The sequence below is a fragment of the Corythoichthys intestinalis genome, chromosome 9 (genome assembly GCF_030265065.1).
Source record: "Corythoichthys intestinalis isolate RoL2023-P3 chromosome 9, ASM3026506v1, whole genome shotgun sequence".
Taxonomy (NCBI): Eukaryota; Metazoa; Chordata; class Actinopteri; order Syngnathiformes; family Syngnathidae; genus Corythoichthys; species Corythoichthys intestinalis.
The window spans coordinates 47,032,203-47,059,237 of NC_080403.1; the positions used below are offsets into that span (position 1 = coordinate 47,032,203).

Below are 27,035 nucleotides of genomic sequence, written 5' to 3' on the forward strand. Positions count from 1 at the left end.
TTTTTTTCCTGCTGAAAGAAAACAGTCTAATCTTTCTTTTGGTGGGTTCCATGTTTATATAGCAATAGGACAGAATTTTATTGTGGGCCTTGCAAAATCAGTCAAAATCCAGTAAAACGGCCGGGAGCGAAGTGGGTTGCACCGGTGAAAATGGCTGGGAGTGAATGAGTTAAATGTTAGTATACAATAGAAATATCTCATTACACAAACATGTGTAGTAAATAAAAAATGATTCCGTTTCTGAAGCAAAAAAAAAAAAAAAAAAAACTCATGACCCCTATTTGTGTTTAGTGGCCTGGATGAACCAGGTTGCAAGTCGTTGCATATTGTAGAACACGGTGACTGGCCATTTCTGTGTTCCTCCATGTTTGACAAAGCCAAGAGAGCCCTGGATTTGCAGATATTTAAGATGCTGATTGCAACTATCCAGAGTGACCCCCCCCCCCCCCTTCACACCGAGGCTGCTTGATTGCTTGTTTGAGTGGTCTATTGTTTGACAAAGCCAAATAGTCAGTTTGGTATCGGGGTCATTTGACACCTTTCTGGTATTTCTTTATAACCCAAAAAACCCCGGGACTTCATCAATTTTCGGACTATAAGCAGCTACTTTTTTCCCTCATTTTGAATATTGCGGCTTATTGTCCAGTGTGGCTTATTTGTTGATTTATTTGTGTTAATACATAAAACTTTATTTGACTGCGGCGTCATAAGACCATCATAGTGTTATGACATGACACTATCATGGACATTATTGAATGCTTATGACAGATATCATTAGGTGTCATCTGGCATATTGTGGCACTAACTCCATTCATGTCCAGCTCGGATCTTTTACATCCATTCAAAAGTGAGATAATTTGCTTGACATGAAAAAACATTTGCTATACTGTAAGCATTCATTAATGCTCATGATGGTGTCATGTTATAATTATGATTGTCTTATGACAGTCTTATGGCGCCACTGTCAAATAAAGTGTTACCAAATACCATAAATAGCAATTAATGAAACAACTGGAACAGTAACTGAAGAAATACAGTGGGGCAAATAAGTATTTAGTCAACCACTAATTGTACAAGTTCTCCCACTTGAAAATATTAGAGAGGCCTGTAATTGTCAACATGGGTAAACCGCAACCATGAGAGACAGAATGTGGGGGGAAAAAAAAAAACAGAATCAAATTGTTTGATTTTTAAAGAATTTATTTGCAAATCATGGTGGAAAATAAGTATTTGGTCAATACCAAAAGTTCATCTCAATACTTTGTTATGTACCCTTTGTTAGCAATAACGGAGGCCAAACGTTTTCTGTAACTCTTCACAAGCTTTTCACACAATGTTGCTGGTATTTTGGACCATTCCTCCATGCAGATCTCCTCTTGAGCAGTGATGTTTTGGGGCTGTCATTGGGCAACTCGGACTTTCAGCTCCCTCCACAGATTTTCTATGGGGTTGAGATCTGGAGACTGGCTAGGCCACTCCAGGACCTTGAAATGCTTCTTACGAAGCTACTCCTTTGTTGCCCTGGCTGTGTGTTTGGGATCATTGTCATGCTGAAAGACCCAGCCACGTCTCATCTTCAATGCCCTTGCTGATGGAAGGAGATTTTCACTCAAAATCTCTCGATACATGGCCCAATTAATTTTTTCCTTTAAACAGATCAGTCGTCCTTGTTAGGGCTCCTTGATTGCAGGCTGGAGACCAGACGGGCGAAGACGCCGACAGCTGCAAGCCATCGAAATCAGCCGCCTTTATAAGCCAGCTCGTCGTTGCCGCTCGTCGCCAGACCAAACTTTCAGTAATCCCGTCAGTGAAGTCCAACATTCAGGTATTTACCACATTAATTCTTACCCGGCTAATCAGACCTCTTGTTCCGTCCCAGGATTCCCCGTGCCTGCTCCCAGTATTGTACGACGCCTGATTGATCTCCTTTCGACACCTGCCAGCTACACGCCAAGTGCACGTGCGGTGCTGCGACGTGCGTTCAAATAAACTTTTGAAAATCACCACAGCCACCCTTGTCTGCTTTGGGGTCCACTTCCCAGCGCTCCCTAACAGCTTGGTCTGGCCACATGGACTCCGCGGACATGGATCCGAGTTATGCTTCCTCGTCACCCCCCGCCGTTGACCGACACGCTCAAGCCCTCGAATATCTTTACCAAAAGGTAGGAGAAATTTCTGTGGCACTTCAGTCTCTCCAGGCGCAATTCACGCCGCTTCCCCCGCATTCGACGTCACCACCACGCCGAGACTTCGTCTCCCCACCGCCAACGCAACGGGAGCCGCACGTGCCACCCCCTGCTCCCTACGATGGCGACTTGGGCTCTTGTCGTGCCTTTTTAGTGCAGTGCGGTCTCGTGTTCGACCAACAGCCACATACATACGGCGGCGAGCGGGCCAAGATCGCTTACCTGATCGCGAGTCTTCGCGGCCCAGCTCTAGCCTGGGCCACAGCGGAGTGGAAGAAGGGCTCGGCGGCGTGCGCCTCATATGACTGCTTCACAGCCGAGATGCGCAAAGTTTTCGACCACCCGGTCCGTGGTAAGGAAGCCGCCAAACGTCTAATGTCCATCCGTCAGGGAGGGCGCAGCGTCGCAGAGTTCTCCGTGGAGTTCCGCACGCTTGCAGCTGAGAGCCAATTCAACGACGCCGCGCTTCAAGAGGTCTTCACCGGCGCACTCAGCGAATCGCTCAAGGACGAGTTGGCTTCCAGGGACGAGCCAGGGAATCTCGATCAGCTCATCGATCGTTCGATTCGAATCGACAATCGACTTCGCGAAAGACGACGTCAACGCCGCGAGCCGCCGCCTTTCAAGTTTCACTGTCCCGCTGCCCAGAGTATGGCCCCGACTTCCGGGTATTCCCCACACACCGTCGCCTCTACACTGCCCTCTGCTGAGAGCCCCGAGCCCATGCAGCTAGGGAGAGCCAGGCTCACTGAGGAGGAACGCACACGTAGGCTCGCTGCCCAGCTATGCATCTACTGTGGCCAAGCGGGGCATTTCCTCCGCCATTGTCCGGTGCGTCCGGGAAACGGGCAGGCTCACCAGTAGGTGAGGAAATACTGGTGAGTCATGCGTTTAACAATTCCTCAGCTCGGCTCCAGCTCCCCGCCACACTTACTTGGAAAGACCAGTCCTGCAGTGTGAAGGCTTTTGTTGATTCTGGTGCTGATGAAAGTTTTATTGATCGCAGGTTGGTGAAACAGCTGGGCGTCGGAACGCGCTCGTTACCTGTCCCGTTAAAGACCATCGCACTCAATGGACAGGTGCTGTTTAGTGTGGGGGAACAAACCGACCCTGTCCACCTTCTTCTATCGGGTAACCACCAAGAGGTACTCAGTCTATTAGTAATCGATTGCCCTCACACGCCGCTGGTTCTTGGCCTACCCTGGCTCAAGACTCACAGCCCAGCGGTGGATTGGACCCACCCCAAGCTCACTGCATGGAGCGCCTTTTGCCATAAAAATTGTTTAAAATCTGCCCTAGTTCCAGCCTATCCTGTCCAGAACCCAGACCAGCTAGACCTCTCATCAGTCCCTGAGTGCTACCATGACCTGAGCCTAGTCTTCAGTAAAGACCGAGCAGTGGCCCTGCCCCCCCACCGCCCTTATGACTGTGCCATAGACCTACTTCCTGGCACCGCCCTGCCAAAGGAGCGCATTTATAAGATCTCGGAAGCTGAGAGGGAGGTGCTGCAGTCCTATATCACAGAGTCCTTGGCCACAGGTATAATTCGTCCGTCCTCATCCCCGGTCGGCGCCGGCCTCTTCTTTGTGGGGAAGAAGGATGGCACATTGAGGCCCATCATTGATTTCCGTGGCCTCAACAAAATCACCATTAAGAACACGTACCCACTCCCCCTGATGGACTCGGCGTTCACACCCCTCCATGGCGCGCGTATCTTCACCAGGCTCGACCTACGCAGCGCTTATCATCTGGTCCGTGTCAGAGAGGGAGATGAGTGGAAGACCGCGTTTAACACTCCCCTGGGCCATTTTGAGTACCTCGTCATGCCTTTTGGACTCACTAATGCCCCCGCGGTTTTCCAGAACCTGGTCAATGACGTGCTGAGAGACATGATCAACAGGTTTGTTTTTGTTTATCTTGATGACATCCTGATTTTCTCTCCTAACCTCACAGAGCACGAGCAGCACGTACGCCAGGTGCTCCAAAGACTCCTGGAAAACCGTCTGTTTGTGAAGGCAGAAAAGTGCGAGTTCCACGTCCCAGAGACCAAATTCCTGGGCTACGTCATTGCCAAGGGCGAACTCCGCATGGACCCTGGTAAGCTAACCGCAGTGGTAGAGTGGCCACGGCCCACCGATCGGAAACAACTCCAACGTTTCCTCGGGTTCGCAAACTTTTATCGGCGGTTCATCAGGAATTACAGCAGGGTCGCAGCACCGCTAACAGCCCTCACATCGACCGCTTCACCATTTCGCTGGTCTGACTCTGCTGACGCTGCCTTCAGGGACCTTAAGCGACGCTTTACTTCAGCCCCCGTGCTGGCACATCCTGACCTTGCCTTACAGTTCATTGTGGAGGTGGATGCCTCTGAAGTGGGCGTGGGAGCAGTCTTGTCCCAACGACAGACTGGCGATGGCAAGGTGCACCCCTGTGCATTTTTCTCCCGCAGACTAACCCCCGCCGAGCAAAACTATAGCATTGGGGACCGCGAGTTGCTGGCTGTTAAACTTGCCCTGGAGGAGTGGCGACACCTGCTGGAGGGAGCTCGCCAGCCTTTCATCGTTTTGACTGATCACAAAAACCTGGAGTACCTCAAGGCCGCCCGGAGGCTCAATCCTCGCCAGGCCAGGTGGGCCATGTTTTTTGAACGTTTTAATTTCTCTCTCTCCTATATCCCAGGGGCACGTAATATCAAGCCAGATGCCCTATCCCGCCAGTTCCTGCCTAGTGAGACCAGGGTGGACCCAGCCCCCATTCTCCCTTCCACCTGTTTTCTTGCTGCAGTGGAATGGGAGGTGGAGTCCAAGGTTAAAGAAGCCCTTGGGGAGCACCCGGACCCCCGGCAGGGGTCTCAGGCTAATTTGTTTGTTCCCGCATCAGTCCGGCAACAGGTGCTGGAGTGGGCCCACTCGTCTCGCCTGTTCTGCCACCCGGGTATCCGCAGGACCCTCGCTGTGTTGCGCCAACGGTTCTGGTGGGCCACAATGCCCGAGGACACACGGGCTTTTGTCACTGCTTGCCACGTTTGTGCCCGCAACAAGACCTCGACCAAGCCCAGCTCTGGCCTGCTTCGCCCTCTTCCCATCCCTAGCCGCCCGTGGTCCCATATCGCCCTGGACTTTGTCTCCGGTCTCCCCCCTTCCCGAGGTAACACCGTAATACTCACTGTGGTTGATAGATTTTCCAAGGGGGCCCATTTCATCCCGCTTCGCAAACTCCCATCGGCGAAGGAGACCGGAGAGCTGCTGGTCCAGCATGTCTTCCGCCTGCATGGCATCCCGTCTGATATTGTGTCTGATAGGGGTCCCCAATTCACCTCGCAGGTATGGAAGGCTTTCTGCTCAGCTCTGGATGTTGGTGTGAGTCTCTCCTCAGGTTACCATCCTCAAACCAACGGCCAGTGTGAACGCACAAACCAACAGCTGGAAGCAGCACTTCGCTGTGTCGCACAGTCCTGTCCCAATTCCTGGAGCGACCACCTCTCCTGGGTCGAATATGCCCATAATACCCTGCCGAACGCCTCCTCAGGCATGTCCCCCTTCCTGTGCTCACTGGGCTACCAGCCCCCCTTGTTCCCATCCCAAGAGCGGGACATAGCGGTTCCCTCGGTGCAAAGGCACATCAACCGGTGCACCAAGGTTTGGAGGAGAGCACGCGCTGCGCTAATCCGCTCGTCCGAAAGTTCCCAGGCCCAGTCCAACCGTCACCGTACACCAGCCCCTGTCTACTCTGTGGGGCAGAAGGTATGGCTCTCCTCAAAACACTTGCCACTAAGAGTTAATTCCAGGAAACTGGCCCCACGTTTTGTCGGCCCCTTTGAAGTAGAGAAGATAGTGAATCCCTGCTCAGTGCGCCTCAAGCTCCCCAGGTCTCTGCGTGTCCATCCCACCTTCCATGTTTCCCAGGTAAAGCCGGTTTCGTCATGCCCGTTGTCCCCTCCGGTGCAGACTCCCCCTCCTCCATTGTTAATTGACGGGCACCCAGCCTTCAAAGTGAGACGTCTCTTGGACGTCCGTCGTCGTGGCCGTGGGGTACAGTACCTCGTCGACTGGGAGGGCTATGGGCCTGAGGAACGAAGTTGGATCCCAGCCCGGCAGGTGTTGTGCAGGTCCCTGATACGCGACTTCCATCGCGCCCATCCCGATTGCGTGCCTCGGGCGCCTGGTGGCGCCCGTAGGGGGGGGGGGTACTGTTAGGGCTCCTTGATTGCAGGCTGGAGACCAGACGGGCGAAGACGCCGACAGCTGCAAGCCATCGAAATCAGCCGCCTTTATAAGCCAGCTCGTCGTTGCCGCTCGTCGCCAGACCAAACTTTCAGTAATCCCGTCAGTGAAGTCCAGCATTCAGGTATTTACCACATTAATTCTTACCCGGCTAATCAGACCTCTTGTTCCGTCCCAGGATTCCCCGTGCCTGCTCCCAGTATTGTACGACGCCTGCTTGATCTCCTTTCGACACCTGCCAGCTACACGCCAAGTGCACGTGCGGTGCTGCGACGTGCGTTCAAATAAACTTTTGAAAATCACCACAGCCACCCTTGTCTGCTTTGGGGTCCACTTCCCAGCGCTCCCTAACAGTCCTGGTCCCTTTGCAGAAAAACAGCCCCAAAGCATGATGTTTCCACCCCAATGCTTCACAGTGGGTATGGTGTTCTTCGGATTTGCAATTCAGTATTCTTTCTCCTCCAAACACGAGAACCCGTGTTTCTACCAAAAAGCTCTATTTTGGTTTAATCTGACCATAACAAATTCTCCCAGTCCTCTTCTGGATCATCCAAATGCTCTCTAGCGAACTGCAGACGGGCCTGGACGAGAACTGGCTTCAGCATGGGGACACGTCTGGCAGAGCAGGATTTGAGTCCCTGGTGGCGCATTGTGTTACTGATAGTAGCCTTTGTTATTGTGGTCCCCCCGTGTGGGTCTGGGATTTTTGCTCACCGTTCTTGTTATCATTTTGACGCCACGGGGTGAGATCTTGCATGGAGCCCCAGATCGAGGGAGATTATCAGTGGTCTTGTATGTCTGCCATTTTCTAATAATTGCTCCCACAGTTGATTTCTTTACACCAAGCGCTTTACCTATTGCAGATTCAGTCTTCCCAGCCTGGTGCAGGTTTACAATTTTGTCTCTGGTGTCCTTCGACAGCTCCTTGGTCTTGGCCATAGTGGAGTTTGGAGTGTGACTGACTAAGTTTGTGGACAGGTGTTTGTTTACACCAATAATGAGTTAAAACAGGTGCCATTAATACAGGTAACGAGTGGAGTCTCATTAGACCCCGTTAGACCTCTTTGAAGGCCAGAAATCTTGCTTGTTTGTAGGTGACCAAATACTTATTTTCCACTCTAATTTGGAAACATTTTCTTTAAAAATCAAATAATGTGATTTTCTGTTTTTTTTTCCACATTCTGTCTCTCATGGTTGAGGTTTACCCATGTTGACAATTACAGGCCTCTCTAATCTTTTCTCGTAGGAGAACTTGCACAATTGGTGGTTGACTAAACACTTATTTGCCCCACTGTAATTAGCACAGAACATGAATTTAGATATTTACATAGGTAGCGCTGCATTGCATACTAGAAGGCATGTTAGATGCGACAGTGTTGACAGCAGGTGGCAGCAGAGGATGACTGTCTCCCCCAGGGGAGCAGTGATAGCCAAATGAAGCTTTTTGAAGCAATAAAGCTTTGCAGCTAATTGATTCAAAGCTTCATGGTGGTTCATTTGATCTTACGACAGTCTTATGATGCCGCTGTCAAATATAGTATTACCGGTTAATAGCTTTTGCTATAAATATCCCATAATACAGTGAGAACAGCTGTCGCTTATAGTTCAGTGCGGCTTATCTATGAACAAATGTTGTTTTCGTGTCAAATTTGGTGGATGGCAGCTTATAATCAGGTGCGCCTTATAGTCGGAAAATTACGGTATATTTTTTGTATTGAGTTGACAATACAGTATGTTATGTTTCTTCCGTGTTACTGAGAAGACTTGCAGGGCTTTATACTCAGTTGTACTGAGAAAATGCATTACAGGGGTATAGGAGTTACTGGCATGAAGAATAGAAAAAAATATTTTGTTGAATGTTGTAGCAAATCTCCTGCACATACTGGAATTTTGTTACTGCACATGCATCTTTCATGCAATCAAAGAAAAATGATGATAGGCTATTCAGGGAAGGTTCATTGTCAATTTCCTTTTTTCATCTTCTATTTTTGAGTGAGTAGGCTGTAGAAGCCAATGAATAAGCTTACCCAGGTATGACATTTAACAAATCTGGCATGACTCATCTAAAAATAAATACATTGGAGAACGCAGTGTCAAATCTTTGCAAGAGATCAAGTTTTTCAGAATTTTTATGGCACTACATTTGTCAAAGCTTCATTTTTTTCATTTGAATCTTTTTCTTTAATGGGGCATTCATGGAGTCTTTTTAATTTTCATGAAAAGAGCTTTCTACCTTATCAGGATTAGGGTTTAGTTAAAAATCCATGTTTTAATGAGGGTCATTTAGAAAAAAAAATGGTTCCAAGGAGTGTTGAGTCGTTCTCTATTATTTGTAATAGCTTTTAAATAGAAGGAGGAGAAATTGCAATAATGTAATGTTTGGAATTATCTATAGAATGAAATTTAATGTGATTAAATTCAGACCCCTAACATTGAAACTGATTTGTTGATGAAGGAAAAAATAATGTCTATCCTGGTTCCAGAGATGTCCCAAGTATAGATGGAGATTGAGTGGGGGCGGGGGGGGGGGGGGGGGGGGGGAGTGCCCCCCTGGTGGCCGATTTATATAAATTAATTTAAAGGGGAATTTCAGAATTTTTGACTTAGCCGGGGTTTCATCGGTGGGGTTGATTTCAACAAATTCTGTGCAGTGTGTTACTTTTTTGTAAGTTTCAGGGCTCCGGAGTGGCTAAGCTAGCGCTAGTCAATGGTCAACTCCACAGACAAATTTAACCCACGCTAACGCGAAGATTAAGCCTAATGTCAAAAATTCTGAACGTTCCTTTTAAAAAATAGACCTAGCTGTTAAAATGTTGTTTATAAAAGTTGTAAAGCAACAAAACAAACAACAAAAATAAATGAAATGAACAAGAATCCTACAAAGTATTTCATAATGGATCAAAATTACTTTTTTGAACTGACCTTTTATACATATGGCAGAAAACACAGACAAGACTGAAAAAGCAGTTTCTGCTCGTCCATCCCTCTTTAAAAATAAACTGCCGTATTTTAAGCCAAAAGAATTGTTGTGTTTGATAGAACAATATGTCAATATGCTGCCATAGCAGATTCGTAGTGCATTAAGCCCCTGAACTATTTTTAATTTGTCTGTTTTACCCTGGAGACCCCCGTTTACAGACGTCGCGCAACCAGCCATAAAAAGAAGGTAATTAATTATATTTATTGAATGAGAATGAGAATGCTTTATTTTGGACATGAGATTATTATTCAAAATGTCTGTCATTTTTAGTTTAGAATCATTAATTGATTTCTAATATTTAGTTTGAAAAAAGACTTAAAAAAATTATTCACTCGCATATTTGAAACTTTTAACAAATTACGTCACAATGAAAAAAAAATGGTGTCTGTAAAAAAGTCATCTATCTACCTCATAACTATCGCCTAATTGTATTTTTTTTTTGTTACTGTTGAATTTTCTCCGATATGTTAATGATAAATAATCGATCCAAACAAAGAAAGAAAAAAAAAAAAAGTTTAAAATGGCAAATCTATGAAAAAGAAAATCTCGAGCACTCCCTAATGTCTGCGATTTCTGCATCGTGACTCTTGTTATATTGCCATGTTTCACCCATAAAATCCCCCAAAAATCTGGCTGTGGCCATTCACAGCTGTGTCTTGACACTCGGTGATACATGCTACATGGACTTTTTGGATCGAAACAAGTTTAGTACACGATAATATCTCGTTAAAATCATGGCGTCTTTAATTGTGCTCTTTCATGCTCTCATCTTCAGTTAGGGTTTTGCTGTTTATTTATTTATTTTTTTAAATGCCCTCCTGTTCAAATTTTTTCCCTCCCATGAAATTTAGATTTTAAGCTTTTCATATGGGACAATTTAGAATTTTAGCCAAATTGGGGGTCTCAGAGCGTAAGTTCAAGTCACTTGAGTGTTTTCTGCCATATACCAGGGGTCGCGTTAACCGAAAGTTTTCCGTCGTTGACCGGTTTTTAAAGCAGTGACGGAAAAAATTGAAGTCCATCTGTCATTTTGACAGGTTGCAATTCACACCCCAGACCACAGGGTGGCGAGTGAACATATTAATTAGCTATTGTCTCTCTTGATGCATGACGTCGTTGGCCTTACTTGGAAAAATGTCAAGGCAACTGAGTGTTTGCCTGGCACGGCCAGACTGTTCTCCCTGTATTTTTCAAACACTGAGAGAAAAGTCTGGGACCCAGCCTCTCGAGTAGGTACAAAATCAATCGACAAATCAGATTTGTTTATTTGCGTGACGTGTTCTTCACGAGCAACGTCACTCTTGCGCGCCGAAAGTCGTCTCTACAACAACACGGATGGCGAACGGGAGAGCCGAGAATATGTTCCAATCCGCGGTAAATTCAGTTTTAAATTAGCTAAAACACATCGACACGAGTCATTGACAACAGTCTGTCTCGCGCAAGCCATGTTGAATAAACTCCGCTCTCCTCGTATGTTTACTTTCGCGCGCAAGTCCCTCGTCCTGCCCTCGTCGCTTTGCTAACGGCACGTCTACCCGTCGCTGATTGGTGCACTCCGCTGTCTGTTTGCCTCTTGTTAAGCTTGTTCGGACAGAATATTCATTATAAATGAAAACTAAATACTATTGAATATGTCATTATTATCATTTTAAAAATGTAAGTGACGGGTAAAAATAGATTATGACCGGATTTTTATGACACTGTCAGTCAAAATGACAGACAACGAAAAAGTCTAGCGCAACCTCTGCCATATACAAGTTTTTTGTAATTACACTTTGGGAAAAAAAGAAAAAAAGAACAAGTCCCTTTCCAGTGATACATCTGAATAAATACATTGAACACACACACACAAAAAAAGAAAAAGCGGGGAGGCGCTTCTTCGCTTGCCTGGAACTCCAGACTCTCTGCTGGTTCCATTGATAGAGCCTGGCGACCGTTCTGCGGATCAAAATTCCAGGGCGGAGCAAGTCACAGCAAACAGACAGCGGAGTGGACCAATCAGCGATGGGCAGACTTTCCGTTGGTAAAGCGAGAACAAACTCTAGCGCGTCGGAATAAACATACGAGGGGAGCGGAGAACGGAGTTTGTTCAACACGGCTCGCGCGAGACAGACTGTTGGTTTTAGCGAGTCGATGTGTTTTTGGTCATTTAAAAAACGGAATTTACCGCCGATTCGAACATATTCTCGACTCTATCATTCGCCATATGTGTTGTTGTGGAGACTACTTCCGACGCGCAAGAGTGACGTTGCTCGTAAAGAACACATCACGCAAATAAACAAATCTGATTGCACGGATGATTTTAGTTCTGGCTCGAGAGGCCAATAGGAGCTGGGTCCCAGACTCTTCTCACGGTGTTTGAAAAATACAGGGAGAACAGTCTGGCCGTGCCAGGAGACTACTTCGCAGTTTTTCACTTATCGTGGCAGGTTCTGGTACCCATTTACTGTGAAAAACAAGGGATCACTGTATATACAGCGATCACTCGCTACTTTGCGCTTCAAACTATGCGCCCTCAGTCCGTTGCAGATTTTTCTGTCAAGAGCCGCTCACTTCCGTCTCTCCCTCCCTCCCTGCCTCCCACTCCCTGCTCTTTGTTTGTCAGAGTGCACTGGAGTTGCTTATTAAAGCAAACGATGATTGACAGACGGTTAAACTTTGATCTTGCCAGAGACTAAACCTTCAAAGTGCCGCATGCGTTAACATGTTAAACAGTTGCTGTGGCTACTTCGCCGTTTTTCACTTATCGCAACGGGTTTTGGTCCCCATTAACCGCAAAAACAAGTTGGGTTGTTCCAAAAAAACGGGTTGTTCCGATCATGTTTTTTTGCTCCCGATCCGATCCCGATCGTTTTAGTTTGAGTATCTGCCGATCCCGATATTTCCCGATCCGATTGCTTTTTTTTGCTCCCGATTCAATTCCAATCATTCCCGATAATTTTTCCCGATCATATACATTTTGGCAATGCATTAAGAAAAAAAATGAATAAAACTCGGACGAATATATACATTCAACATACAGTACATAAGTACCGTATTTATTTATTATTATAAATCCTCAAGATGACATTTACATTATTAACATTCTTTCTGTGAGAGGGATCCACGGATAGAAAGACTTGTGGCTTTGTATATTGTGACTAAATATTGCCATCTAGTGTATTTGTTGAGCTTTCAGTAAATGATACTGTAGCCATGCCGAAATGCATGATGGGAAATGGAACCATGACTGTGCGTAGTGCTACCAATTGATATATCTTCTCTGCGTTGGGAATTAACATAAGGTGTTAAGAAAAAGTTCAGTTGCTACCTTGCTTCCCCACATTGCTTCCCATGATATTTCTAATCGTAGGGAGAGAGATTGTAAGGCTTTAGCCAATTAAAAAAAGGCTCCAAAGTCTGCCAAAATTCACTCTACTCATTTTGTATATAGGTAAAACGGCGTCATTACAGATTGAGCGCGACAATGCGTGAGTGGGTCGTGCAGTGCATGCATTAATTACGTTAAATATTTTAACGTGATACATAAAAAAAAAAATTAATTACCGCCGTTATCGGGATAAATTTGATAACTCTACCTTAAGCCTAAACTAAAGACTCTGGATGAGTGTAACATATTATGTCTGTAACGTTAAATACAATTAGAAAACGATTTAATAAAAAAAATAAAAAAAATAAAAAAAAGGCATGGCCAATATTTTTTGCCGATTCTGATACTTTGAAAATGACGTGATTGGACCCGATTGATCGGGACATCTCTACTGTATATATTTAGTTAGTTAATTTTATTGCTGACACTGCATTTCAGGGTCATCATAATGTTTTGCCCCCACCCCGCCGCACCTCCCACAAAGGTTAAACTCCGCCTATGGTCGCAAGGGTTAAAGATAAACTGACCCAAATAATGGGATAACTTGTTGTGGTTATTGTTTGCATTATTAAAAGTCACTCTTGGTACAATGTAGGGCTGCAGCTATCGAATATTTTAGTAATCGAGTAATCGACTGAAAATTCTATCGATTAATCGAGTAATCGGATAAAACATTTTTTTTAGGTAAAGGTAAAATATGTATATTTCTTACCTAAAAATGACAATACGCTTGATAACACACATCACTTAAAAGTTAGGTGTTTTTCCCATGTGTTTCAATAGAATTTCCATTTGTGTCGAGCTATTTTTAAGTTCTAGTTAAGTTTTAAGTTAGTCTAAACTGCAAGTCCTCATAGGATTTTGAGTTTTTGCAGTGTTCAAAATAAATGTACGTATGATACCTGCTGTATTGGAGCATATTAGGGACCAGTGCTACTTGTGGAGAAATCTAAAGTGGCCAGCAATGAGTCCAGACCTGAATCCCATAGTACACATGTGGAGAGAACTGCAAATGGCAGCTTGAGAAGGCACCCTTTAAATCTCAGAGACCTGGAGCAGTTGGCATAAGAAGAATGGTATAAAATTCCAGAAGCGAATTGTAAGAAACTCATTGATGGATACCGGAAGCGGCTGTTTGCGGTAATTTTGTCTAAAGGTTGTGCTACCAAGTATTAGCCTGAGGGTGCCAATACTTTTGTCCGGCCCATTTTTGGGGTTTTGTGTAAAATGATATTGATTTAATTAGAGCTGCAGCTATTGAATATTTTAGTAAACGAGTAATCGACTGAAAATCCTATTGATTAATCGAGTAATCGGATAAAACATTTTTTAGGTAGAGCACAATTTTCAATATACATGAGAAAACAAGACATTTCATCAAATATTGAACCATTTTCAGTCAATCAATGTCTTTTTTTTCAATGTACATTGTTGAAAACAGCCAACAATTGCCTCTCAGATGTGACTAGAATAAAAAAAAAAGACCAATTCACTGCTTTCACTTGAAAAACTTTTAGATCTTATAATATATATATATATATATATATATTTCTTACCTAAAAATGCCATTACGCTTGATAACACACATCACTTAAAAGTTAGGTGGCTTTCCCCACGTGTTCCAAATGAATTGCCATTTGTATCAAGGCATTTTTAAGTTCTAGGTAAGTTTTAAGTTAGTCTTAACTGTAAGTCCTGATAGGATTTTGAGATTTTGCAGTGTTCAAAATAAATGCATTGTAACATATCAGGTTATAATATGGCGGGGATAGTTGCATGCGTTCCTGAATGCACCGTGTGACGTGCGGGGGTGAGGGAGGTGCGGGAGAGCGAGAGACGTGCCTTCCCTTTGTTGTTGTCGTTCCACAAGTTCCCAAAAAATAAATAATTGCCAACCTAACGAAGTGGGTGACTCTTTGTCAATGTCACAGTATGATACCTGCTGTGTTGGAGCACATTAGGGACCAGTGCTACTTGGTGTTTTATCCAGCAATGACTACTGAGCTAAAATTGACAGTTAGCATTATTTTTTATTTTACACCCTCATCACTCTACAGCGCTATGTTTTCACAGATTAAATAAAGCCTGTATGTAAGAGACGTTAGCCACGCATCGACAGTGGTCATAATTAATAGAAAACTAGCCCTCCGCAGGGCTAACGTGACGTGAGCTAGTGACTGTAACGTTAATCTTATTTATTAGCGCTATGTAGTCTACTGCTTTAAGATGGCAGCTGTTTGCTAACGCCGCCCTGTCTGTCATTTCGCATCTAGTTCTACATACATATGATATCTATGAGACGCATCAGTATTTAGCTACCTGCTACAACTGTACTCCAGCGCCACAGTTAAAAACCTAGGAGTTTTATTTGACCCTGACTTATCGTTTAAAGCACACATTAAACAAACCTGTAGAACGGCTTTCTTTCACCTGCGCAACATTGCCAAAATTAGAAATATTTTATCTAAAAGCGATGCAGAAAAATTAATTCACGCGTTCGTTACATCGAGATTGGATTACTGTAACTCCCTACTTGCAGCTTGTCCTAAAAACTCTCTAAAAGGTCTTCAGCTAGTCCAAAACGCAGCAGCAAGACTTTTAACAGGAACCAATAGAAGAGAGCACATCACCCCTGTGCTCCAGGCACTTCACTGGCTTCCAGTCGAGTTTAGAATTAAATTTAAAATACTCCTTCTTACATTTAAGACCATTAATGGGTTGGGGCCATCTTATCTCACCGATGCTCTCGTTCCATACCGCCCCAACAGAACACTCCGATCTCAGAATGCAGGTCTACTGGTAGTTCCCAGGGTTTATAAAAGTACTGTCGGAGCTAGAGCCTTTAGCCACCAAGCCCCTGTTTTATGAAATCAGCTTCCAGCTAGTATTAAAGAAGCCGAGACAGTCTGCACATTTAAGATTAGATTAAAAACGTTCCTATTCGACAAAGCTTATGGTTAGGCTAGTTGAAGTCGGAGTAGACTCACAGTTTAGTTTAAGCTGCACTAGAAGCTATAATGCTGGGGGCAGTACAGCCGCTGAGTTCTATCTCCTTTTCTTACTCTACCTACCACTTGTCTTACTTTATTTCTATTTTCCAATGTTAATATCTAGTTGTCTAGTGTCTTCATCACTAGTCACCCGGTGTCCCCTTTCCCCCCTCCCCTCTGGGGAGGGGCTATTTTTTCAGCTGCAGCCTCCTGACTGTCCGGACCCCTGGCTGGATTGACGTCCTCGCTGCTACCCCCGTCTCATCTGACCAGAGGGACCTCTTCTTGCTCCTTTACTCCACTGTATTTTTACGGACTACAATTTCGCTTGCTAATTCCCATTAGCCGTTCTGGGGTTCCTGTCTATCCGTCCTGGGAGTGGATCTCTCCTGACTGTGGTACTCCCCAAGGTTTCTCATTTTTCTCCCAATTGACTCTGGAGTTTTTGGAGTTTTTCCTTGCCGGCATGGAGGGTCTTAAGGATAGGGGATACCCAGGACTTGAACTGTATCTATTCATCTTTGTTGCTTCATTTCTAATTGTGTATCATATTGCCTCTGTAAAGCCCTTTGAGACCTCTGTTGTGATTGAGGGCTATACAAATTGAATTGAATTGATTTGAATTGAATTGAATAGCATCATGCGGGCGTAGTTTTTAGCATCGTTGGCGTAGCATGTAGTGGCTGTCGGCTGCAGTAAGGTATTTTTTTTATTGGTTTTTCCTCTATAAACCATAAATCTATAGATCTTATAGATCTATATATATATATATATATATATATATATATATATACATAGATCTATAAATCTATTCGTCAGTGTGTTGTCCCGCATTAAAAGTATTCCGGGCAAAACGTGATGCTTAGAGCTGGCAAGATTAAAGGATTCCTCGAGGTGAATAAAATTACTCGGATTTAGGGCTGTCCCAAACGACTAATTTTCTCCCGATTAGTCAGCCGACTATTTTTACGATTAGTCGACTAATCTAATAATAAAATTTAAAAAAAATTTTTTTATACTAATTTAGCGATGAAATTTTTTTGGACGCTTATCAATTCACAAAAACATATTGGAACACGTAAATTATTTATTTAAGTACAAATAAACACATAAATAACAATAATAAATAAAAAAAATAAACGAGTTCAAATGCTGATAGAATTAACTAGTGCAAAAGAATGGAATGTAAACAGATTCAGAACACTGACTTTGCCTTTCCAACATGATTAAAACCATTCTTAAAAAAACACCTAGCGTTAATATTATAGTATAGTACTATATATAATAGTATTATAATAATTATATTATTCATTGCCAATCAGATTTTTCATAAAGGGTGTCATTTTAAAGGTATTCTTAGTGTAGAATCTTAATTTTGAAGTATGTGGGATTAACTCCAGAAATCGCTATTTATATGAAGAACATGACATGCTTTTATTTTGAAATGCTCACCGGAAGTACGTTCGCTAAACCGCTAACTTCAGCTTTACACTCCGCAAAAAAAAGCACTTTTTGCAATTGGATGTAGTGTCAGTAATAGATTTTTTTGGGTCTTTTTTTCGTTCGCAAATGCTGTTAACCAGCGATTTTTCATGTTTGAAGTGTCACCTTTTAACCGCAAGTTTGCTTTCACGAGACGACTGCCAATGTTTTATAGCAGGCTAAAGTAAGTTGCCTTCCCCCCCCATTCACCTCAGTGTAGCAGTGCTAGCGTTACAGTGTTTAATATAGATGTGTTTTCTTATTTTGTTGTCTGAACTTTAACTCTACAGCGTGTTGATAAGAGAAAGGAACTGGAGTCTCATATGCCATCAGCACGCACGCACGCACGCACCAATGTATGCACGCACGCAGCGATAAAAGGCAGCCGTGAAAATTACCGGCCTCATTTTTATTTGCCGTGCGATAAATGGACTCATTGCATATCGTGACAGGCTTAGCAACTTCAATAAAACATGTCGTTAGTTAGTGAGATGGACTTACAAACTGGTGACGGCACTTTAGGTGTTTATTTACGGCCGACGTGCAGCCAAGCTTGGCATTAAAGAGACAGGACAAAAGAGTGTACCCTCCTTTGTTTCTTTGAAATAAGTCAATGTTTTGGACACTCTGGTGCGCTTTTTTGGCTTTGTGCCGCTTTCCCCGCTTGCATACAGAGCGTCCGACATTCTGAACTTTCCACGCTTATATTTTTTTAACCCTTCATTAACCGTCGACGGGATGTTTCGCTCGTCGGCGGATTTACGTCATCGATGACGTCGACTATGTCGACGAGTCGGGACAGCTCTACTCGGATTAGTTTTGTAACTCGGGTTACTCGAGTTGCTCGAGTATTCGTTTCAGCTCTAGTACAATGCCAAATGAAAATGAGCATTTAGCCTGCTCTAGAGATGGATTAGCCTGTTCAGAAAAACAAAACTAAAAATAAATAAATTAGAGCTGTCAAAATTATCGTGTTAACGCGCGGTAATTAATTTTTTAAATTAATCACGTTAAAATATTTGACGTAATTAACGCACATGTACCGCTCAGACAGTATTATGTCTTTTGGTAAGTTCTACAGCAAGGCTTTTTGTGCTGTCTAATAGCGAACTCTTGTGGTCGCTTTGCGACATGGTTTATTGTTTTCTTGCCAGTTCAATATAGCTGCACGACGTCTCGGGCTGACGCCTACGTTGTAATGTTGTGCTTATATGATCCTTGGACAAGATTTGTCTGTAAGTATGGTTGTTGTAAAGAATGTACATATTATGTTAGTAAGCGAAATGTTATATTTTTTGTATGAGACGCTTTTTGTTTATGTTTAGTGAACCTGTATAGCGTGCTAAGCTAACGTTGTTGCTAATGCAATGCTTGTCTACTTTTTTTTGTAGTTTTATGACGGTCTGAAGAGGACCATTGTTTGAGGCCATTTTATTAATAAATCAGATGAAAAAGGAAGAAGTCTGATTATTAAGGTGTCGTTCACGAGCTGTCTAGCTTTGGAAAAAGTAGACGCTTCGGAGTGAGGACAGCATAGACAGATTTAAATGACAGTAGAGTGAAATGCCCACTACAGTCCATATGTACCGTATGTTGAATGTATATATCCATCTTGTGTCTTATCTTTCCATTCCAACATTTTACAGAATATATATATAATTTACAGAAAAATATGGCATATTTTATAGATGGTTTGAATTGCGATTAATTGCGATTAATTACGATTAATTAATTTTTAAGCTGTAATTAACTCGATTAAAAATTGTAATCGTTTGACAGCCCTAAAATAAATATTTGGCTGTGTATTTTCCCACTGTATAGGCAGGCAAGCAATCCAGAGACCCAAATACTTGTACACAAGCAATTGGAAAGTCACCTTTCCATGATTTGGCCTCTTTAAATCTCTGCTATACCATACTTATTAAAACACCAACTGGAGAAGCACAACAAAGTTCTACCCTCTGATACGGGGGAGTTACTTCAATCTTTTCAGTGGAGACATCACTGCAGTCTCATGCAGAGGGTGCTCCTCTTTGATCATAGTGTTGCTACACTTTCTGCCTTATGCTGATCTGATCATCCCCCGGCAAGTGTTGCGTGTCACACCTAAATTGTGAAGTTTGAATTTTCCACAGTGAATGTAGTGTGATTCATTGATGCTCAGGTTAATTATACAACACTGAGACAAAAGCTAGAGTCAAATATAACCGCCAGATCCATTTCTAGCACCTACAGCAGGGCCTATTGTGAGTGTGATTCCACTTCCATCCGCTCATCCACCATCCCGGGAGACATGCCCCAGGAACATGACTGAAGGGATGGAAAGCAGTACAGCATTTTGTTATCGCCTAAACACAGCCACACAGCCGGCAGTCCCCCCACTTTGACAGGAAACTGAATCTATATGCACACAAGAGGGTCTTCAGTGTGCATGTGTGTACACTTGAGACCATTAATAAGTGTATTTTAATGCAAATGATCCTTCTCCCAGAGACACGACAAGGACATATTTGTTGTGTGGGGCTCAGGAAGGATGAGCAGGAAAGAATGAATGACCGTGGCTTGACGTGAAAGGATTTATTTATCTACATTGAGGATACTTTACGAAGCATAATCCCGAAAGTATAAGACAAGAAGTGCCAATGATTCAGCTTTAAGACTAAAAAAATGGTGAAGAAACCATCTCGAGAGAGTGGCATTTATTCATGGCTGTATTTGTAAAACCTCGTTCATATTCAAATATTCTGGTGGCCTTGAGAGCTCAAGGCAAGAAAAATAAGAGGGAGAAAGTCTGAGATGACACAAAACACAGATGAAATGTTGCAGGCTTACAATAGCTTTGAAAACACGGCATCAGCGCCATATGGATGTATCTGGAAAATTGTGCAAAATTGGTTGAAGGTAGGCTTGTACAAGGAGGATCTTTGTGGTTTTGGAAAATATCATCAATGACACAATCACAGAATAGTAGAAATGGAGGAGAACAATGTGACACATGCCAGTTCACGAATTGGCGATGTCACTGCATAAAGACTTTAGGCATACTGTGTCTTATCCAGACTGCAAGGGAAGCTCAGCTTACACCAAAATGTTAAAAAAATACAAAGGAAAGCCCGCAAACAGTTTGCTGAAGACGTGTCAACAAAGCACATGGATTACTGGAGCCATGTCCTATGGTCTGATGAGACGGGCGGGCTTTCTTGTATACCGTCTTCCGAAGAGGCTTCCTCCTGGGGTGCCAGCCTTGCACACCAATTTGATGTAGAGTGCGGCATATGGTCTGAGCACTATCAGGCTGACCCCCCCACCTCTTTAACCTCTGCAGCAATGCTGACAGCACTCCTGTAAGGAGTCACATGACATTTTGGAGGGAAAATGACAAGCAGTACTTAGTTTGGACATTAAGGGATGTACGTTTTATCAGAGGCGTGTAGGCAGGGACTCAAACTCAACAGGATGTGACCTGTAAATGCCCTAAAATCAACAGAAAGCGACCTGTGAATGCCTTGAAAATGCTCTGGTTTTGAGCAAACGAGCGAACGAACGAACGTTCATTCGCCCTTCCCGGTCTTAATGGATTGGGCATTGTGCGTCGTCAATGCCAGCTATAGAGTTAACTATGACAATATAATGGTGGAAGATTTTGGTAGCAACTTGTTGGTTACTTTTTTTTATTAAACATTGAAACCTTTAAAAAATCTTTATTCTTGGCATGATCATATCGATAACCTTTTGGGATGCAAAGTATCACGACTGAAGGGAATAGTATCTTTTCTCGTATTTACTGTTCGACTGTTTGTATTACTCTTACACAATGATAAATAAATGATAAAACAATGATAAATCAATCAAGGAATAGTGTCTTTTCTCCTATTTACTGTTGGACTGTTTGTATTACTCTAAATCACCCAATATAAAATAAATAACATTTATATCATACTTTAATGAAAACAAGCTGAATATATTTGACTTAGTGCATAAGAGATGCATGAAGCCTTCTGACCACGGAAGCCCAACGCGTGCATCATGCAGCTGACTGAGCAAAATGGACGCTAACAACCAGGTAATAGGCAGGACATCTACAAGCCCACGTCTGCAACACCAAATCCCACAATCAGCTCTTCAGGACAGTCCAGAACAAATGGCGGGACGTCCTGTCCCAACACAAGGAACACCGGAGAACACTCGATATCCAACTGATAACACGACCGATAGGACTCCAAGCGCCCCTTTGACGCTGAGGCGGGCAAAATCCCCCACTGCGGTGGCCCAGTAACGGTGAACTAGCAACTGTGACGCACGAATTAAACAGCTAAAACTGTGATAGAAAATTATCCCAAACAACGGCCAAACACACCCTTCTTTCGGACCATGGCCTCACCAGAGCCTTTAAAAGACTGAATGCTTAACTAATTGTTATCATTTTTCTCGGGAACCTTTTGTTGACTTGTAATATGGTGACCCTGGAACCCGTCTGCCTCCTCGCTTGGGACTGTTGCTGTTTTGCCTTGCCGTTTAATCGCTGTCGACCTGAATAAATTGTCAACTTGTGTTTTGAAGCCGTTTTCCAGCTTTCAAAATGGAGTCAGTACAGTGGGGAAAATAAGTATTTAGTCAACCACTAATTGTGCAAGTCCTCCTACTTGAAAAGATTAGAGAGGCCTGTAATTGTCAACATGGGTAAACCTCAACCATGAGAGACAGAATGTGGGAAAAAAAAAACAAAATCACATTGTTTGATTTTTAAAGAATTTATTTGCAAATCATGGTGGTGGTGGTGTTATGGAAAATAAGTATTTGGTCACCTACAAACAAGCAAGATTTCTGGCTGTCAAAGAGGTCTAACTTCTTCTAACGAGGTCTAACGAGGCTCCACTCGTTACCTGTATTAATGGCACCTGTTTTAACTCATTATCGGTATAAAAGACACCTGTCTACAATCTCAGTCAGTCACACTCCAAACTCCACTATGGCCAAGACCAAAGAGCTGTCAAAGGACACCAGAGACAAAATTGAAGACCTGAACCAGGGTGGGAAGACTGAATCTGCAATAGGTAAAATGCTTTCTGTAAAGAAATCAACTGTGGGAGCAATTATTAGAAAATGGAAGACATACAAGACCACTGATAATCTCCCTCGATCTGGGGCTCCATGCAAGATCTCACCCCGTGGCGTCAAAATGATAACAAGAACGGTGAGCAAAAATCCCAGAACCACACGGGGGGGACCTAGTGAATGACCTACAGAGAGCTGGGACCACAGTAACAAAGGCTACTATCAGTAACACAATACGCTGCCAGGGACTCAAATCTTGCACTGCCAGACGTGTCCCCCTGTTGAAGTCAGTACACATCCGGGCCCGTCTGCGGTTCGCTACAGAGCATCTGGATGATCCAGAAGAGGACTGGGCGAATGTGTTCTGGTCAGATGAAACTAAAATAGAACTTTTTGGTAGAAACACAGGTTCTCGTGTTTGGAGGAGAAAGAATACTGAATTGCATCCGAAGAACACCATACCAACTGTGAAGCATGGAGGTGGAAACATCATGCTTTGGAGCTGTTTTTCTACAAAGGGACCAGGACGACTGATCTGTGTAAAGGAAAGAATAAATGGGGCCATGCATCAAGAGATTTTGACTGAAAATCTCCTTCCATCAGCAAGGGCATTGAAGATGAGACGTGGCTGGGTCTTTCAGCATGACAATGATCCCAAACACACAGCCAGGGCAACAAAGGAGTGGCTTTGCATTTTAAGGTCCTGGAGTGGCCTAGCCAGTCTCCAGATCTCAACCCCATAGAAAATCTGTGGAGGGAGTTGCAAGTCCGTGTTGCCCAACAACAGCCCCAAAACATCATTGCTCTAGAGGAGATCTGCATGGAGGAATGGTCCAAAATACCAGCAACAGTGTGTGAAAAGCTTGTGAAGAGTTACAGAAAACATTTGGCCTCCGTTATTGCCAACAAAGGGTACATAACAAAGTATTGAGATGAACTTTTGGTATTGACCAAATACTTATTTTCCACCACGATTTGCAAATAAATTCTTTAAAAATCAAACAATGTGATTTTTGGTTTTTTTTTCCGCCATTCTGTCTCTAATGGTTGAGGTTTACCAATGTTGACAATTACAGGCCTTTCTAATATTTTCAAATGGGAGAAGTTGCACACATATTTGCCCCACTGTACGTTAAAGCATGCCATGTTCAAGGCATCAATTTTTCTGAAACCCAACATTGGCAAAGACTAAACAGGTGTCAAAAGATGCCAGTCAATAAGCTAAAGGCTTTTTGAAATGTGATATTCTGTGATGTTGTGATGTATAGATTACGTAGCATTATAGCACTACATTTTGGCTTGGTGACAGCACTCCAACACATTCAATTAGATTTGCGCATGAACAGAAAATAGAAACATACGAGGGAAGGATTTTTTTTCTTTTGTAGTTTTTTTTTTTCGGGGAAGGTGGTAGCACCTGCAGTTGGTCTTTCAAAAGTGACTTCAATCTATAGTTTAATATTTCATCATACCTTATATATTAGAGTCTGAACTTCAAGGTTTACGGGTATCCAATCATAATATTTGAAAGCCAAGAAAGGAAAGTCTGCAAAATATACTGGTAAGTCTCACATCTTCGTCTGTTATTGACATCGCCTCAAGCCCTCCTTGTGCTATGGATGAAATATTTCTAAAACAGGAAACCGAGAGGAAGGTTGTGTTTGAAATGTGAAAGTGACTTTCTCTTCCTCCAGCAAGTCCTCTTTGAAGTCCTGTCAGCGGGTTCGCAGGGAATAGCAATTAACAGTTGAAATATTGTAGTCGGTTCAAGATGAAGATATTCCAGCATTGTTGCCACATGTTTGAGCGTCATTAAAAACAAAAACATGAGCGGTTAAGGTCAAGTGAAAGACTTACATTGGCAGTTCATTGATATGAAGCCTCGATATGAACGTGTGGAGGTTTCCTGAAAGAGAAAACACAATGTTAACACACTATATCACCTTGTCATGCCTGACTTGCCACAACACAAAGTCCTCTGAGGATAAAGCATTTTCACGCATATTATCAACTGTGTTCAAATAATCTGATCGTGGGCACAAGCGCTTGAGGCCAAGGCAGGTTCAGGTCCCGGCAAGGAAAAGTCTTTTTACACTTCTGTGACCTACTTTCCTCCTATCATCTCAATATTACATTTCAATCTTGGCAAGCTCCCACTTCTCCATATTCCATTTGTTTTATCATACTTGCAGTGTTGAGACACTATGGCAATGTTGAATGTTGACTCCCATCATCACTGCAACTGAGCAAACATTCTTACACGGTGCACCAGAAGGGGGCTAAAGGGAAAAATATGTTTGCTAACCCTGCTAAACATTGATCACGCTAAAACACACCTACTTTTATTGCCTATGCTACTTAGTACCTAATAAAATAAAGATGATTAAAACCATAGTGTAAACAACAAACAGAAGACATTTAAATAATGAGTGCCTGAGAGGAATTATTGTGGGGCAGGACAATAAAAAACAAAAAGTATGCTAGTCTCTGAGTGTCTGAGATAGGCATGTGCCAGTATGATATTCTGATGGTATGATAACATTAAACCAAAATATCACGGTTTTACGGTTTCACGGTATTACAATTACAGCTCTTACTGTGTTACTTTGAGATATCTGGGTTTAAAAAAAAATAAAAAACTTTTCCATTGAACAGGATTTTTATTTTTCAGAGCATTACACATTAGCAAATTGGAACATAGGTATAGTATAGTATAATGTTAAGTTAAAATAAAATAAAAAAAAATAAAAAAATAAAAAAAATATTCCAAATAAAATAAATGCAGTCCATTAGGTGAGCCTAAACCCACAGCCACAGTTCAACATTATTACCATCAGAACAAAAATAATTGAATTATTTTCCATAAAAAGCATGTGTGTATGACTTACAGTGCCTTGCAAAAGTATTCGGCCCCCTTGAATCTTGCAACCTTTCGCCACATTTCAGGCTTCAAACATAAAGATATGAAATTTAATTTTTTTGTCAAGAATCAACAACAAGTGGGACACAATCGTGAAGTGGAACAACATTTATTGGATAATTTAAACTTTTTTAACAAATACAAAACTGAAAAGTGGGGCGTGCAATATTATTCGGCCCCTTTACTTTCAGTGCAGCAAACTCACTCCAGAAGTTCAGTGAGGATCTCTGAATGATCCAATGTTGTCCTAAATGACCGATGATGATAAATAGAATCCACCTGTGTGTAATCAAGTCTCCGTATAAATGCACCTGCTCTGTGATAGTCTCAGGGTTCTGTTTAAAGTGCAGAGAGCATTATGAAAACCAAGGAACACACCAGGCAGGTCTGAGATACTGTTGTGGAGAAGTTTAAAGCCGGATTTGGATACAAAAAGATTTCCCAAGCTTTAAACATCTCAAGGATACTGTGCAAGCCATCATATTGAAATGGAAGGAGCATCAGACCACTGCAAATCTACCAAGACCCGGCCGTCCTTCCAAACTTTCTTCTCAAACAAGGAGAAAACTGATCAGAGATGCAGCCAAGAGGCCCATGATCACTCTGGATGGACTGCAGAGATCTACAGCTGAGGTGGGAGAGTCTGTCCATAGGACAACAATCAGTCGTACACTGCACAAATCTGGCCTTTATGGAAGAGTGGCAAGAAGAAAGCCATTTCTGAAAGATATCCATAAAAAGTCTCGTTTAAAGTTTGCCACAAGCCACCTGGGAGACACACCAAACATGTGGAAGAAGGTGCTCTGGTCAGATGAAACCAAAATTGAACTTTTTGGCCACAATGCAAAACGATATGTTTGGCGTAAAAGCAACACAGCTCATCACCCTGAACACACCATCCCCACTGTCAAACATGGTGGTGGCAGCATCATGGTTTGGGCCTGCTTTTCTTCAGCAGGGACAGGGAAGATGGTTAAAAGTGACGGGAAGATGGATGCAGCCAAATACAGGAACATTCTGGAAGAAAACCTGTTGGTATCTGCACAAGACCTGAGACTGGGACGGAGATTTATCTTCCAACAGGACAATGATCCAAAACATAAAGCCAAATCTACAATGGAATGGTTCAAAAATAAACGTATCCAGGTGTTAGAATGGCCAAGTCAAAGTCCAGACCTGAATCCAATCGAGAATCTGTGGAAAGAGCTGAAGACTGCTGTTCACAAACACTCTCCATCCAACCTCACTGAGCTTTGAGCTGTTTTGCAAGGAAGAATGGGCAAGAATGTCAGTCTCTCGATGTGCAAAACTGATAGAAACATACCCCAAGCGACTTGCAGCTGTAATTGGAGCAAAAGGTGGCACTACAAAGTATTAACGCAAGGGGGCCGAATAACATTGCACGCCCACTTTTCAGTTTTTTATTTGTTAAAAAAGTTTAAATTATCCAATAAATGTTGTTCCACTTCACGATTGTGTCCCACTTGTTGTTGATTCTTGACAAAAAAATTAAAATTTTATATCTTTATGTTTGAAGCCTGAAATGTGGCGAAAGGTTGCAAGGTTCAAGGGGGCCGAATACTTTTGCAAGGCACTGTATATCATGTTTACATTATACACACACTCTCTTTCTCAATACAGACAGTTGCCAGAGAGAGAAAAAACACATTTTACCTCCGCTAGACACACTAAACACGCTGGAGTTACTGTAACTCTCGTAGCTGGGGGGAAACGTAATGTCAGTGTTTACGAACCTTTAATGTTATATACATGCGAAATAATACAGGAAGTATTGCTTCCTCTGCAGCCACCCTCTGCAAACATGTTAT

The 27,035-nt window shown here is 43.0% G+C and overlaps 1 protein-coding gene across 7 annotated transcripts in view; it reads right to left on the minus strand.

Moving 5' to 3' along the window:
* dlgap4b (discs, large (Drosophila) homolog-associated protein 4b) overlaps window positions 1-27,035 on the minus strand; it is a 339,971-nt gene that overhangs the window by 118,432 nt on the left and 194,504 nt on the right. For all 7 annotated transcript variants that reach the window (XM_057845839.1, XM_057845841.1, XM_057845842.1 and 4 more), the window contains exon 3: window positions 24,144-24,192. The gene's annotated coding sequence lies outside the window, so the exon portion shown is untranslated. The remainder of the gene's footprint in view (window positions 1-24,143; window positions 24,193-27,035) is intronic.